General features: G+C 42.3%; 1 non-coding gene and 1 pseudogene across 2 annotated transcripts; one reads left to right on the top strand and one right to left on the bottom strand.

Moving 5' to 3' along the window:
• The first annotated feature begins 9,814 nt into the window (after positions 1–9,814).
• LOC100941540 lies at positions 9,815–10,521 on the top strand (annotated as a pseudogene). The gene has a single exon (XR_002772335.1). The product of XR_002772335.1 is annotated as a 40S ribosomal protein S3a pseudogene (transcript).
• Positions 10,522–15,438: 4,917 nt separating this feature from the next.
• LOC111723940 lies at positions 15,439–15,542 on the bottom strand. Its single transcript, XR_002772345.1, has one exon. It is a non-coding gene; the product is annotated as a small nucleolar RNA U13 (small nucleolar RNA).
• Positions 15,543–16,704: the final 1,162 nt, after the last annotated feature.

The following is a 16,704-nucleotide window of genomic DNA, read 5'->3' on the forward strand; positions in this document are numbered from 1 at the left end:
GTGCCTCCCCCACCCTCCCCGCGTGCACGCGCCGTGCCTCGCTGTTTTCCTTCCCCTAGATTCTGGGCCGGTCTCATCATTTGCTCCGACCAGTAGAGTGAGCTGGAAGTCATGCTGTGCTGGCTCTGGGCCCGGCCTCTGTGCGCCCCCGCTTCCTGCCTGCTGGAAAGTAGCCACCAAGTAGAAAGTCTGATTGTCCTGACACCACGGTGTGGGGCGAGGGAGCAGCTCCAGCTGAGGCACTACCCTCGAGTGCAGGAACCACCTGCACAGCTGAGCCCTGGCCCAGACTGCAGAATCACACATAATAAATGGCTGGGATTGTTTTATAACACTAATTTGTGAGTGGTTTGTTACTAATCAATAGATAACTGAAACAAAAATACTTCCTACTTGCCACGCTTCAACTTCTTCCATCTTTTTACTTCTCTCTCTTTGCAGGTGATCTTGTCTCCTACTTTAGATAAAATCTGATCCCTCCTGTATTTTTTTCATTAGCTTCAACTTCAGCTTCCCCAGTGAGATCGACAGCCACCTCGGCCCGCTTATCTTTTTTAGAATCATCCTTCTTAATCAAAGTCCTTCCTGCTTCCATCAAGATTCTGGTCTTTCTGTCTCTTCAGTTACTGTCACTCTCCACTGGCCCCTTTTTTCAGCCTATAAACATGCCCAGGTTAACCCCAACTCCTTCCCTTTCAGCTTTGAGTCATTGCACTAATTGTTTCCTTGTTAAACTCATACTTCTTGAAAAGCAGCCACATTGAAGGCTCAGCCGGGTAGTGGACTAAGCCAGCTGAAGAACCTAGTAGCCACAGCCAAGGCAATAATGCTCGTGGGAATGGGTCAGGGAGTATTGGGAAAGGAGGTCCTTACTTACATAGGGGCTAGTTGCCAAGACCAGTGAGGGAAGATGAGTAGTTGCCAAGAAGTTACTGAAGTCAGGAAAGGGACAAATCCACAAAGGCAGGAGCAAAGTTGGGAGTTTTGGTAGAAGGGAGAGGGTGGATTAAGTTCAGCCAAGCTAGAGGAAGGTCCAGAGCTGGTCCTCTCTGTCTCAGCTGCATATGACAGCTCTTGCTCACGTGGACCAAGAGGACCCTCTCCACGGAAGAACCTGGCCATCCCAGGCTTTCTATCCAGGGGCGAGAGCTCCATCTCTGTCCTCAAGGGGCAACACTCAGAAAATACCTTAATGTTTGGACCAGGCCTCCTCAAACTACGGCCCGCAGGCCACATGCGGCCTGCCTAGGACATTTATCCGGCCTGCTGGGTGTTTTTGCCACCACTGCCTGTCCTGCTTAGCAGCCGACTCGTCCCAGGCCACAGTCCAGCCCTCCAATGGTCTGAGGGACAGTGAACTGGCCCCCTGTTTAAAAAGTTTGAGGACTCCTGGTTTGGATGGTTACAATAAATCAACATTTCTGGACAAAATAATATTGAGGCTTCATTACCAAGTTAATTATGTCAAATGATTTTTCTCTTAAGATAGATTCACTTTGAATCATATATAACCCCAAATCTGCAAACCAGGTTTCCCAATAACGTTAAAATTTCTGCATGCCACTAGTAGAATGAAATTGTCAAGAGCATGAGCTTTGGAATAAGACTGTGAGGTATGCAGAAGAGTGATCCCGCCTGCACCTCCACCCCCCACCCCCGCAAAAAAAGATTTCTCTATCCAAATACTGGAAACCTTACATGGCAAAGGGGAATTAAACTTGCAGATGAAATTAAGATTTCTAATCATCTGACCTTCAAGTTGGGAGATCTTCCTGGATTGTAGATGCAGGCAATGTAAGGGGTAAACAAGGGAGGCAGAAGTGGAGGCGGAGTGACTGGGGGAGAGAACTCACCTGTCCCTTATTGGCTGAAGGTGGAGAAGGAGGTCCCAGAATGAAAGAATGCAGGCAGCCAAGAATGAGACAAGTCATACTCTTAAGGATTACACAGATTACTTCGACTAATGGCTGACGCCTAGAAAGTGCTCAATAAATGTTAAATGTCATTAGTGTTTTTTTATTATTGTTTGTTACCTTCCTCTTTCATTTTTAGCATGATATTTTGCCTGAGAACCATATTTCAAATACATGTTTTTCCTATTTCCATTTAAAAAAACAAGAGAAGTGTGGACTAAATGTTTAACAGCCCCAGTGGTGATGCCTGAATTGTCTGGAGTAACCTTCTTAGAATGTTTTGATTTTAGCCTTGAACACTTAACATATCTTGCTTGTTTCTAACTCTCTAGAACAAGCCGTGCTAACGCCATTTTTAAAAGAACTTCCCCGCTTCTTGACAAGGTAATTATAGTGCTGCTGCTCGATGACTTTGCATTTGAAACCAAGACCTTGAAATAAACACCGTCATTCCAGTTCTTGATACAACTGAGTGAAAATGCATTCTCTGATTAGTTTGTCAGCTTAAGAGTGCACCACAGCAATGGGGTAAAATTAGCCACACTTTCCTATGACCTGATAGTCATGAGAGGTTTTGGCAGTTCCCAAACCTAATTCTTTTTGAAGTATATTGTGTTTGATGTATTTTGTACATCTAGCTATTTTATTTGGGAAATGTAATGATGTGCACTATTTGATGAACTTAAATAACTTAGTTTTCCCCAAATATACCGCAAGAAAAAAAATTTCTTACATATTTAAAATATAAAATCTCTTTATTTGTAATAGGTTCTGGGATCCTCCCAGAGATCACAAGTCCAAACAACTTTCATCTTCATGTCTACAAAGTGTGAAAAAGAGGTGGTCTTGCATTAGTCTGTACAGTCCAAACGTCCTACTTTTAATGATTATTAATAAGAAGAATCTCTCTTATTATAATTGATAGCAACATACATAATAAAATACCAGAGAGCATTGTTTGGAAAAAAGGTTTTAATAATACACCACATCTGTGCTTTTCTCAGTGGTGCATGAAAGAATAGATTGTCATTCATTCATTCATTCATTTACCATGTTAAGAAATGTTTGTCTACTATCCCAGGAATTATAAAATCCTCTCAAAAGCGAAATCATGCATTGTTTAGGAATATAGACATATGTGGTTGAATTGATTTAAAAACCTACAAAATTCAGAATAGTCCCCTTCTAGGGGAGGTAGGGAAAAGAGATTGGAGGAGCACAGGCAGCCCCAGGCCGGGTGGAGCGAGAGCTCGGGGCTGTGCAGTGGTGTTTGTTCTGTTTTTGTGCTTTACAGCATCCATACACTTGACATAGATTCTTTTAGTGTATGAAAATTCATTTTAAAGTGGAACAACCTCCATTTTTAGGTACCTGCTGCCTCTTTTTTTTTTTTTTAGGAGAAAAAAATAAAATTATATACTCTTAAAGAAAAAAAAATCCTTGATGAAAAAGCATTGCAAACTCACGTGTGATTGCCTATCCTGAGTTCAAAGGACTGAGGGTCATAGGTGTCCAGTGAGAGACGTGGGCGCCCCATTTGTCCTCCCGTCTGTGTCCTGCTACCCAAGCCGGAGGCCACATCTAATATAGCACTAAAGGGGTGAAAGGCACGTTTCTAGACCCTGCTCTACCACTCACTCATTGTGTGACCTCATGTAAGTAACTAAATATTCTGGGCCTTTTAAAATTTACCAATGTCCAAATTCTAACATATATAATCTGTCTTCTTGAACCTTTTGGTGACTGTGCAATATAATTACAAACATGAAGCATTTTAAGAAGTGAAGGGCTGGCTCGGCACCTGTGGCTCAAGCGGCTAAGGCACCAGCCACATACACCTAAGGTGGCGGGTTCAAATCCCCAGCCCGGGCCCGCCAAACAACAATGACGGCTGCAACCAAAAAAATGGCCGGGCATTCTGGCGGGTGCCTGTAGTCCCAGCTACTTGGGAGGCTGAGGCAGGAGACTCGCTTGAGCCCAGGAGTTGGAGGTTGCTGTGAGCGTGATGCCATGGCACTCTACCCAGGGGGACAGCTTGAGGCTCTGTCTCAAAAAAAATAAATAAATAAAAAGAAGTGAAGGGCTGTCTTAACATTGCATACTGCCAAGCATTCTTGTTATAAGCATGTGAATTTGACAACAAAATTCCCCCCCAAAATGTAAGATTTAAAAAAACACAAAATTCCCCCCAAAAATGTAAAATTTAAAAAAAAATTTAAAAATGTAAAATGTAAAAAAAAAAATTGTACCTGCAATCCAATACAGATAATAATGTCCAAGAGCGTGGTGAGACTGGAAAAAGGCAGATTTGTGTACAGACAAGCTTGGGTTCGAATCTCAAATTTGCTGTTCTTAGCTGTGCCATTGCTGTCCACGTGCTTATTCCTTTGAACCTCGGTTTCTTCACCTGCAATGTGGGATAATACTAGTAGCCTTACAGGGTTGTTAGAAAGATGAATTAGGCTCAGCGCCTGTAGGTCAGTGCTTAGAGCACCAGCCACATACTTCAGGGTTGGTGGGTTCGAACCTGGCCTGGGTCTGCTAAACAACAATGACAACTACAACAACAACAAAATAGCCCAATGTTGTGACGGGCACCTGTAGTCCCAGCTACTTGGGAGGCTGAGGTGAAAGAATCACTTAAGCCCAAGAGTTAGAGGTTGTTGTGAGCTGTGATGCAACAGCACTCTATCAAGGGCTACATGGTGAGACTTTGTCTCAGAAAGAAAGATGCATTAAACTACTTGATTATAGTCCTCATAGCTCTCTGTCAAGGGGACTGAAAATGGATATGGCATCTATGGAGGAATATGTAGCAACTACTATCACATAAAACAGGTAAGCACTTCAAAGAAGCAATTCCACTTCAGGAAATTTATCACATAGTCTCCACACAATTAAAAAGTGACATTATGTGCATGGTTGTTCATTATAGGATTGTAATTACAGAGGCTTAGAAATAACTATAAATCAACAAAAGTAGAGAACTGCTTCAAAAAATCCACATCCACACAAACAAAAAATTATAAGGCTGTAAAAAATGAGGACATTCTTGTAGACTGATATGGATCGATCATCAAAATAAACTGTTCATGAGAAAGAGAGGTACAAAAAGAAGAGCATGTGATTCATCATGTGTGTGTTTTTAAGGAAAAGATGTTAATATTAAATATAGTATATATTTGTTATATACATTATTTAAATTAATATGTGGGAAGTAGTTCTTTAAAGACAGACAAGGATCTTATCAGTTTGTTGAACACTGGAGGGCACTGGGCAGCTGAAGGACAGAGATTAGAGAGAACCCCACTGTGTAACCACTCTGCGCCATTCACACTTTAAACCATCCAATGTATTGCCTATTTGAAAAATAAAGAATGAGTGAATGCATGTATGACACCATTTAGCATAGGATAAGTGCTCAAAAATGCTTAGCTCTCATTCTTCACTCCCCCACTTAAATTTTTTAAAGCTGAATGCATAGATTTTTTTAACTCTCTACTAATTTTCCCAATTATTTAAAATGTTCAGTTCCCTAGTTGAAATAAGATGAACAGAATAAAAAATTAGCTATTTTTAAAATCTATATATTCCAATGGCATTAATTGAAATGAAATAAAATGTTGCATTTTTTCAGCAGATGCTACTTCCTAAGAAATGTCCTTTCTTAAAGCCAAAGTGAACTAAAGGACATTGGTAATGAGAGAACAAGCCTGACACACCTCTGTACCTCCTGGAAGGGAGCAAGGTGAACGCTCCTGCAGGACCCGCACCATGTCATCATCTGGCTTCAGCTTTCTCCCCCATCTGACCTTAATGGATGACCTTTGAGAAGCAAAGAGACATCCCCTGACTGAACTGCCCAGGAGCAAGCGACTGTCCCAGAAATGAGAAGAGGCCAACAAGGTTACAAATTGAATACTCTACTCAGTTGGGAAAATGGACTAAGAAATTATACTTTATTATATCTTCAATTTTGTTCCAGTTTTTCTACACAACTAAAGCAATCTCCCTTTACTGACTGCCTGCCGTCTTTCACCTTTCTGTTTCCTCGACCATTTTAGAATTTGTCCTGAATCCTAAGACACAAGGATAGGTCGACCCATTTGCTATCTCCTAATTCAGTTCTCACTTTACCAGCATCCATAGCACCTTACACCTTTATGAAAGTTGATTATTTTTAAAAAGATTAGATTGAGATGCCGAACAGCACTAATTTTTTTTCTTTACTTCATTTATTGCATCTGCCACACCCTTGCTCAATAAATGTTTAATCATGAAAACATGCATAGGGCATAGAGACGTGTATGATATGGGTCAGAGGAAATGTAGACAATGACCTCCGACCAGGCCGCAAAAGGGAAGCAGTGCAGTCTGGGAGTTAGAGTCAATGCAGGAAGGGCAAAACAGGTGCCGCGGAGCAAGACAGACAAATACTCTGCTGGAAAAGTTTCATAAAGGAAGAGATATTGTTGGGCATTAAGGAGTTTAGATACCAGAAAGAAGTGAGGCCACTGCAGGCAGGAAAGGCAGGGTGAACACAGGCATGGAGAAGGGGCCCCCGACCCAGAAATGGGTTAATAAACTGTGGTATGTGTGTACCATGGAATACTATTCACCCATAAAAAGATGGAGACTGTACATCTTTTGTATTAACCTGTATGGAGTTGGAGAACATTCTCCTCAGTAAAGTATTACAAGAATGAAAAATGAAAAAATGAAAATCCAATGTACGCAATTCTAATATGAAGCCAGTAAACAATCTAATACACACCCACATGAGAGAAAGATTCAATTCTATTCAATTTGGAGGGAGAAGGGAGGGGATGGGTGAGCTCCCACCTAATGGGCACAATGTAAGTGCATATGGCACACCTCCTGGGTGAGGGGCACAAACACAACAGGAACTTTATCTAACAAATGCAAACAACGTAAGCAAATTGTACCCACATATTAAACTGAAATTAAGAAAATAAAAAAACAGAGGCATGGAGAGCAGAAGCTCTAACCCACATTCAGCCAGGAGCTGTCAACCTGGGGCAATGTTCCCAAAATGAGGACCATGTAACATTGGAGTATTATATGATTTTAGTTGATATGAAGAAAATTATTTTAAGTTTTAACAGTTGAAAACCACACATTTAAATGGAGGTTGGACTTACTTCCAACACGAGAGAGTAAGAGATCTAGTACCAGCCCTCATCTCCCACAGTCAGCGCTACGCCTGGCACCTCAGGATCACCAGGAGGCCCTGACACCCTGCACCCCCTACTCCCTGCCCCCCTGTACCTATGTGAGTTCAGAGTCAAGGAAATTCTGATACAGTGCAGCAATCAAACCATCCCCGGATTAGATCAGCCATTGTTCTGCTGCTCCCCTTTCTGGAGGGACCTCACATCCTCCTACCTCAGTCTGCCCAGAAGGGAGGCCAATAGGGATGTCTCAATCCGAACAGAAGACACAAGGACATGGGGGTGCAGACAGGCCCAGTTATATGCCAAGAGACTCAGGGCTGTAAATTCATTTAAATTTTTACAGTGAGTCATCTTAGGAAAAGACTGTAAGTAATAATTTAGCACAAGATGTTCACAAATATCGCAAAAATCATGAAGGTTGTATAGGTTACCTACGGCTGACACAAGCTGGTGGCTCAAACAATAGCGATAAATGACATCACAGTTCTGGAGTCTGGGAAGGCTAAGATCAGGGTATCAGCAGGGCTGCTTGCTTCTCAGGCTGTGAGGCAGAATCTGTTCCACGTCACCCTTCACTTCTGGCAGCCTTGGACATTCTTTGGCTCGAGACTCATCCTGTGTGTGTCTTCTTCACATCATCTTCCAGCCGTGTGTGCGTGTGTGTGTGTGTGTGTGTGTGTGCCCAAATTCCCTCTTTTTATAAGGACATCAGTCATATTGGATTAGGGGCCATCCTGATGATGTCATTTGAACTTGATTACCCTTGAGAATACCCTATTTCATAAAGAGGTTCTATTCTGAGATACTGGAGGGCTTTAGCACACTGTTTTTGGAGGCACAATTCAACTGACAACATAGGAATGACTTGAGTGATTGACATTTGATACCACCAGCTAAATGGAAGCTGTCTGCCTGGGCTTCGGTTCATTTACATCACTACAGATGAGCAATGTTATAGCTGTGCTATCTTGGGCAAGTCATTTTGCCTTTTCTAATTAAGCCTTTTCATTTGCAAAATGAAAGGATTGAAGTAGATCAGTAGTTACCAGATTTTTTTGGATTTGTAGACTACTGAATTTTCAAAGAATAAAAGGAGATATAACAGAAGGCTTGGAACTTAATTTTGCCAAATGTGGGAGGCATTGGCTAATTGTCACTAAACCTGCTTCTTCTTCCTCCCTGGCGCAAAGCTAAACTGTATTTCCCAGGACTGTTTGCTTTTGGGCTTGGCTACGTGGTGAGTTCTAGCAATGGAATAAGAACAGAAGTAATTGTACTTCACTTCCAGGCCTGTCCAATAAAATCCTCCCTCCAGCAATCTTCCTTCTCTTCCTACATTTGCCAGCTGGATGAAAAAACTTTGGGGAAGCTGGGTGTGGTTAGAGCCACCATATAGGGCCAGGCTGGGTCCCTGAGCAAACTTGAGAATTCTCCCTACATTCAGTATTTACTTAAGACATAAATTTACTGGATTAATTCCCTGATATCTGGGATTACAGAAGCTGGCATTATTTACCACAATTTACATTCTAAATATAGACATTAAAAATACCATCTATTATCAGAAAGAGCAATTTAACATCAAAAATGTAGCAAGCCTACAATCTTAGAAACAAGAGCAATTCTTCACATTGAAAAGCTACCTTCTTTTGAAAATCCTTTGCCTTAACCTGAGTTTTTTTTACTTCACCATGAATGAGTAATAATGTTATTTTGGACAGTCATTGGTCCATGAACTGACACTGAACCTCGGGGACAGATGACTGTCTATCCAGAGGGCATGAGATGGGCTGGATTTAGCTACTCAGTAACAATCATTAGGAAGTGTCCTGTCTGCATCCGTGCTGTGCCATCTCTTGTGGTGCTTTATCCCTTGTGGTGGGCTTCTTCCCACCAGGTTAACCTGCTGCAAGTCCAAGCTCCATGCTCCTTGCTCCTGAAAAAGTCCAAAGACCAGTTCTGATAAGAGCAGCGTGGGTCATGTGCCTACCCCCAACTAGACACTTCAACCAGAGAACAGGATGTGGCCAGTCCTGGGTCAGGTTCCCCAGGAAAATGTGGTGTATTACCCAAAGGAAGGAGAATGTGCCCCGTGAAGCCAAAACAGTAGCCTGGGGTAACGCTCTGTCGTTTGCCACAGTGCTGCAGAGGGCCTAAATAGGGATTCTGCCCAGCTTTTCAGTGGGATTTAAAATGAAGTGTGGGAGAATTGGCTTGCAATGAAAGCGCTTCAATTATCAAAAGAAAAATGAATAATATTCAAGCAGGCAACGAATTTCAAATAAGACACTTTCTCATTCATAACAAGATAGATGCAGATGCCATATTCTGGGGGCTAGGCAAGCTTATTGATTCAAAATGTAAGCTTCATTTTTTATTTTTATTAGGAATATAGGAACAAAGGAAAGAAATTGGGATAGTTAAAAGCTTGGTTTCTCCATCTATCATAATATTTTATACGGTATTAGTGTCACTCCATTCGTGAGAAAAACCTTAACATAAAGACAGCCAGCACTTCATATTCTCAATGCCACTAATTTCTCCCTTCCTGAAGCCCAGGGCCCTTCCTCCTTCTTAGTTAAATATGCTTTTAATTACCCCGATACTTAGTGCAAAGTTTCAGGCTTTTAATTTACATCCTATGGAATTTATCTTTCTCCAAATCCTTTGAAAGACCAGTGCCATTTTGGCTCGCTGAGCACCATCATGGCGGTCGGCAAGAACAAGCACCTTACGAAAGGCAGCAAAAAGGGAGCCAAGAAGAAAGTAGTTGATCCATTTTCTAAGAAAGATTGGTATGATGTGAAACGATTTCTAAGAAATATTGGGAAAACACTAGTCACCAGGATGCAAGGAACCAAAATTGCATCTGATGGCCTCAAAGGTCGTGTGTTTGAAGTGAGTCTTGCTGATCTGCAGAATGATGAAGTTGCATTTAGAAAATTCAAGCTGATTACTGAAGATGTTCAGTTAAGACTACCGATGATTATTTGCTTCGTCTGTTCTGTGTTGCTTTTACTAAAAAACGCAACAATCAGATAGGGAAGACCTCTTACGCCCAGCACCAACAGGTTCGCCAAATCCAGAAGAAAATGATGGAAATCATGACCACAGAGGTGCAGACAAATGACTTGAAAGAAGTTGTCAATAAATTGATTCCAGATAGCATTGGAAAAGACATAGAAAAGGCACGCCAGTCTATTTATCCTCTCCATGATGTCTTCTTTAGAAAAGTAAAAATGCTGAAGAAACCCAAGTTTGGGTCAGGAAAACTCATGGAGCTTCATGGTGAAGGTCGTAGTTCTGGAAAAGCTACTGGGGACGAGACAGGTGCTAAAGTTGAACGAGCTGATGGATATGAACTACAGTCCAAGAATTCGTCTAAAATTCAGGCTTTTAATAATGACAAATAAAGAATCCTATTTGTGATTTTAAAAAAAAAAGAAAGAAAGAAAGACCGGTACCATTATCTTGGTCCCTTTTAGCCTAATTATACCAGAATGCTGAATTTATTTTTGCTACCAACAATCTAGCTAAAGTCTTATAAAATATAACCCAGCTTGTATCTTCCAGGAATAATTACACAATGAAGAATTTACAAACTTAAATTCCAGTAAAAACTACAATATTACTCTCTTTATTCCCCAGAGTTTGTCAGGCTAGTTGCCCCCCTCCCACCCCCTCTCCTCGCCTGCACTATTATCACAGTTCAGAATCCTTCAACACAAGCTCTCAATAGTAATAGACAAAGTTTCTGCTCTTTCTGCCTGTACTTTTTTCTCTCACACAAATGTGAAGACCACTCAACATCTTTATTGCTTCAAGACTATCTCTACCTTAAATTTCCATGCAACAGTGTACACGTATTATCACTTTTCTTTAAAAGGGAAAAAATCCACAGTCCCCCAATCTGATTGCTGTTTCTTATAAGTTATAACATGTGGCTCTACTTCTGTTTTAGAAATGAAAGATTCATAATTATTAAGAGGAAGATCAATCATAAAGATAAAATTTGGATTTTTTTATTTAAGATATTTGCTATTTTAAATGATTATCAAATATCAAGAGATAGTCCATCACTAATTCTCTTAATAATTATTTATTGATTCCCTGAAAGTACCTGGCAGCTGGGACACAACACTGAACCAAACATGCGAGGTCTGACCCTCACAGTGATTACATTCTAGAAGAAGCAGGAAATAAACATATAAATGACCCAAAAAAAGCCCATGTAGTGAGAAATGCTTCAGAGAGAATAAACTGGGCAAAGTGGTTTGAGGTGAGTGACAGAGAACAGTTATTAAGGAAACAGCCTCTGAAGATGTTCGCATCTGAGCAGAGACGGAGAGTACAAGAAAAAGACAAGTGCACCCTGGAGTGGGCTCAGCACGCCTTCCAGGCACAGGAGACACGTTTGCAAAAGTCCAGAGGATGGAAAGGGCTGCCCAAAGTCAGGGGAGAAAAGGCCAGTGTGGCTAGATGATTATTTTCAGTCACCTCAGCGGCCACAGTTAAACCTAACTTAGAGGAATTCTTTGCCATGTCTAAGGTGTTATTTTAGTTTCCTGGCTAGTGAATTACTTCTTAACTTTAATAAAATCTTATCTTTTCATATGCATTTAGGTAATTTTCAAATGAGTCTTTAAGACTTTGAACACCCTAAAGATGCCTTTTGATAGTCAACATATTGAAAGTCAGAAAGAGTTAACGCATCTCCTTCAGTGCCCAGTTTATTGCCAAGGAAGTCTTAGATCCCGGGGAATCTGGCTGGATAGCTGCAGCCATCTGGTATTTAAAGCAAAACTCATTGTGCTGAACTGGACGGCATTTTTTAAACATAACAACCAATCTCAGCCTCTTTTCATTGCATCAGGCTGTGGTATCTTTGCCGTTTAGTGCTCTGGTTTTAATAACATTTCTGACTCTCTCACAGTATGTCACGTGGAGAAGTCTGATGGAGCAGGTTTTGGGTGTCTCTATTGAGCTCAGCAGGACACTTGTGTCTGCTCCATCTGCTTCTCGGGAACACTGGGCCAATCAGGAATGAGCCAGTCGAAAGAAGACAAAATGCTGACTGCCACCCGGTCCACTCAGCTCTGTGACACGTGAGAGAAGAGGCTTCCTTAGTGAGGGTGATCATTGGAAGGATGGTCTTGGGCTTCAGGAAGACTAAATGCAAATTCCAGGGTCCCACTTGGTCACTGGCAGGAAGACCTCAGTCCTTAGGTAACTTCCATAACTTCTTAAAGCTCTCTGTAGAACAACTATTTACTTGATGTGAGAGAGTGATGTGAGAGAACTAAGTGAGAGACTGCATGTAAAAAGTGTGTGGCAGGTATTGAAGAATAGCCACTATCACTTCCATTATTTCCTTGAGTGAGTAGGGCAGTGACTTCCAACCAGTGTGTCGTGGCACATTGGCATGCCATGAGAGGATCATAGATGTGCCACAAAAATTTTTAAAGGTCATTAATTAAATTATTTTTGAAAGAAGTTCAAAACATTTCACTCTTTTTTTTTTTTTTGATGAACATAATTTAAGTATGCCGTGGAAGCTTAACTACAAGTTCAAGTGTGTCATGAGATTAAAAAGGTTGAAAAACACGGGAGTAGAGGGATGCCTGCCTGCTAAGCACTTCCCGTCCCTAGACAGATAGGGCAGGTGTTGAGCAGATATGATCAGCAATCTACCAAGGCCATTTTGTACCAGTTCAATCTCTGCATCTGCCCTGTCCCTCTTGTCTAGGAGTAGGACTTTGTCAGGAAGACCACTTGTCTAAGGGCCCCCATTAGTAAGGAACCTCAGATTTAGACACATTAAATAAACACTCAGCAGGTGGTTCCCACATGACTGCTCTGAGCCTTCACTCCAACAGTACCCTGGATTCCCAAGGGGGAAAGACAATTGGCTGGTCCTCCAATTCCTGTCCTCCATCAATTCTATGATAACTCTGTGAAACCCATCTCCTGTGATCTTAAGATTTGAGAAAAAGGAAAAATAGCCACTTCTCACACAATTAAAAGGTATAGATGGCCCTGCCCCAGACATAGTGGAAAACACTTCCAACTTGCAAATGATTTCAGATACTTGCCACTTGATGGCGTTATTTGCTATTCATAACTTAGTACCAGCCAACCAGCTTTATAAATCAACTTTGTTTCTTCAAACCAAAATAGATTCTGTTAAACTGCTAGATTTTCTTCAAAGAAAGACTACTGGATTTGAGATATTCCTTTAAAGAAAGGAGGTAGAGAAAAATAATTCGTAGGCATTTGAAGGTCCCACCCTTGGTGCCTGCACCTGCTTGGACCCTGAGGGTGAGCCTCTGAAGGCGGGTCATCTCAGCATGGCCCCAGGGGTCTCTGCCTCCAGATGAGAGGAGCAGCAGGAGGCCTCCACTCAGAGGCTGTTGTCCAGCCGCTCACTACATCTTGTTAGCTTCTCCGGAGGCTTCATCCCCAGTGCTAGTGTTGGGTTGTCCCAAAGCCCTCTCCAGGAGAATCTCTAAAGGGAATGGTCTTGAATTCATGGCCACAGCAGAGAGCCCACTTCCACAGCTTCTAAACCTGCCTCCCTGTGGCCCCACTTCCTGCCACCTGCCTCCTCATTTCTCCCCCTCAGCCTCCTTCACCATCTTTCAGTTCTTCCCACACGATGGTTCTTCCCTGAATCTGCTGTTCTTTCTAACTGGAATGCTTTCCCCCAGAACTGTCTGGGCTGCATGCAAAATTAAAACACAATGTTCTGGGTCAATGTATTAAAATTTTAAATTGGAAAGAAGTATGGAGAATCCTCAGAGAACTCAAATTAGATTTCCCATTTGACCCCTCAATTCCACTACTGGGCATCTACCCAGAAGAAAAAAATCATTTTATCATAAGGACATTTGCACTAGACTGTTTATTGAAGCTCAATTTACAATCACCAAGATGTGGAAACAGCCTAAATGCTTATCAACCCAGGAATAGATTAACAAGCTGTGGTATATGTACACCATAGAATACTATTCAGCTATTAAAAAAGATGGAGATTTGGCTCAGCACCTGAGGCTCAATGGTTAGGGTGCCAGCCACATACACTGAAGCTGGTAAGTTTGAATCCAGCCTGGGCCTGCCAAACAACAATGACAACTGCAACCAAAAAATAGCTGGGAATTGTGAAGAGCACCTGTAGTCCCAGCTACTTGGGAGGCTGAGACAAGAGAATAGCTTAAGCCAAAGAGTTTGAGGTTGCTGTGAGCTGTGACACCACCAGATGACATAATGAGACTGTCTCAAAAAATAAATAAATAAAGATTTTACATCTTTTGTATTAACCTGGATGGAGTTGGAACACATTCTTCTTAGTAAAGTATCACAAGAATGGAAAGGCAAGTATCCAATGTACTCAATTTTATTATGAAGCCATTTAACACATGCCCACATAAGAGAAAAACTCAAGTTGGGAGAAGCGGGGACAAAGGGAGTAGAGGATAGAAGGTTCATGTGGTCTCACTTAAAGGGCACAAGGTGGGGATGTATGGCACACCTTTTGGGTGTGGGACACAACTATAAGAGGGACTCTACCTAACAAATTCAAATACTGTGATTGGTTGTTTGTCCTCACAATAACCTGAAATTAAAATTAAAAAAAGAAAAGAATTTCAGGATGGTGACAGCAGAGCTCTACACCAAGCCTAGGGCTGTGCAGCACTGGGTCTCATCGGACAAAGCTGGCCCCTTTGGTTTAGGCCCTTCACAGGGCGGCTCATCCTGAGGTCATCACTTCCAGTTAGTCTCTGCCACACATCTTTACGTTTTCTTTATAGTACCTATCACAATTTTGAATACTAACTTCCTTGCTTACTTTCGGGGTCTGTGTGTCCTTCACCCAGCCCCCTTTCCAGACTGTGAGCACCTGAGGACAGAGGCCGCGCCCACTAGGCTGTAGTTGCTGCCTCTGGCACCTGCTGACATCCCGTCAATGCTGTCGTGTCGATGGGTCACACTACGATCCTCTGCTTTCAGCGTGAAGTCGCCTTTACTGGTGAAGCCTTTAGCGCATTTAGAGAAATAACTCTACACTTGTCAGAAAGCAAGAAGGAAACTACGAGGGCGGCCTGTGCCGAGTCAGCGTCCTCGTGTTCTCTCATCTGAGAAGCTGCCTCATTTCCCCAGATAAGGTTTGCTTTCTAGAATCCTTTCGTTGATTTTATGATTTTGAACCTACCTCCCCACTTTCTTTTCTTTTTTTCTTTTTCGAGATTGAGTCTCACTCTGTCACCTTGTGTACCATGCGGTGGCGTCATAGCTCACAGCAACCTCAAACTCTTTTTTTTTTTTTATTCTCAAGTCAGACGGGTAATGTACCAAAGGCGTAACAAGATTTGTGGGCGGCACATCTCGTGCATGTGCATGAAACCCCAATCATCACGCTTATGAACTACAAAAGGATCATCCTCAAACTCTTGAGCTCAAGCGATCCTTTTTGCTTCAGCCTCCTGAGTAGCTGGGACTACAGGTGGCTGCCAGGATGGATAGTTTTTCTATTTTTAGTAGGGACGGATCTCTTGCTCAAGCTGGTCCTGAACTTGTGAGCTCAAGTGATCCACCCTCCTTGGCCTCCCAGAATGCTGGGGTCACAGGCTTGAGCCACTGGACCCAGACTTTCTTTTTACCCCTTTAGTATAAAGGAAACATTCCGGTCACTCATATTTAGCAAAGACGACGGGTTTCATGACTCCTAGTGGATGTTTCTGAGTGAATAAAGAATTATTCCAACAGCAGGCGGTGTGCTGTGCCCTGCAGCACAATTCTGACACTGGACACCCGGTTAGCACCCACCCCACAGATTATAGGGCATGGTCAACAAGACTGCCCCCGCTTCAGACACCAGCTGCAAGTGGGGTCCCGGGCCACCCTGATTTCTGAGCAATAGGCCACATAGTTGAGTTTTCCAGCGGGTCAGAAACGGCGCCCTGGAGCGCGGGGGAGTGGGGCGGCGCCCGTGAGTGGGGAGGGGCCTGTGTGTTTAAAGGAGGACGCCCACCTTTTCTTAACATCTTGTCCAGATGTAGTGTACACAGGAAAGAGGGAAGAGAGAGGCTTAAAGGCTGTCAGCAAACATCAAAAAAACAGACTGAGATTCCCAATCACACACACTAAAGTCGACAGAATGTCGTGTGTCCCCATGTACCTCATAGCTTCAAAAACCACCATGTAATTTTTTTTTCTGAACTTCCTATTTCCCTACCCACATCAGATTATCTGAAGGTATAGCATACAGCATTTAATTTGTAAATATTTCATATATATCTCCAAAATAGGGACTTTCCTTTTAAAAGATGATTAATAATTCTTTAATATTATCAAATATCCATTCGGTACTCATATTTTCACAATTGGCTTGTAAATACTTTTTTAGCTTTTTTGGTTAGAGATGGGATCCAAACAACAGGCATAATTACAATCAGTTAATATGATGCCCATGTCTTCAAAAACTACAGGTTTGGCTGGGCGTGGTGGCTCATGCCTGTAACCCTAGCCCTCTGGAAGGCAGAGGCAGGTGGATTGCCTGACCTCCAGAGTTTGAGACCAGCCTGACCAAGAGCAAGATC

The sequence above is a fragment of the Otolemur garnettii genome, unplaced genomic scaffold, assembly GCF_000181295.1.
Source record: "Otolemur garnettii isolate 467f Iridium unplaced genomic scaffold, OtoGar3 scaffold00017, whole genome shotgun sequence".
In the NCBI taxonomy this organism is placed as follows: domain Eukaryota; kingdom Metazoa; phylum Chordata; class Mammalia; order Primates; family Galagidae; genus Otolemur; species Otolemur garnettii.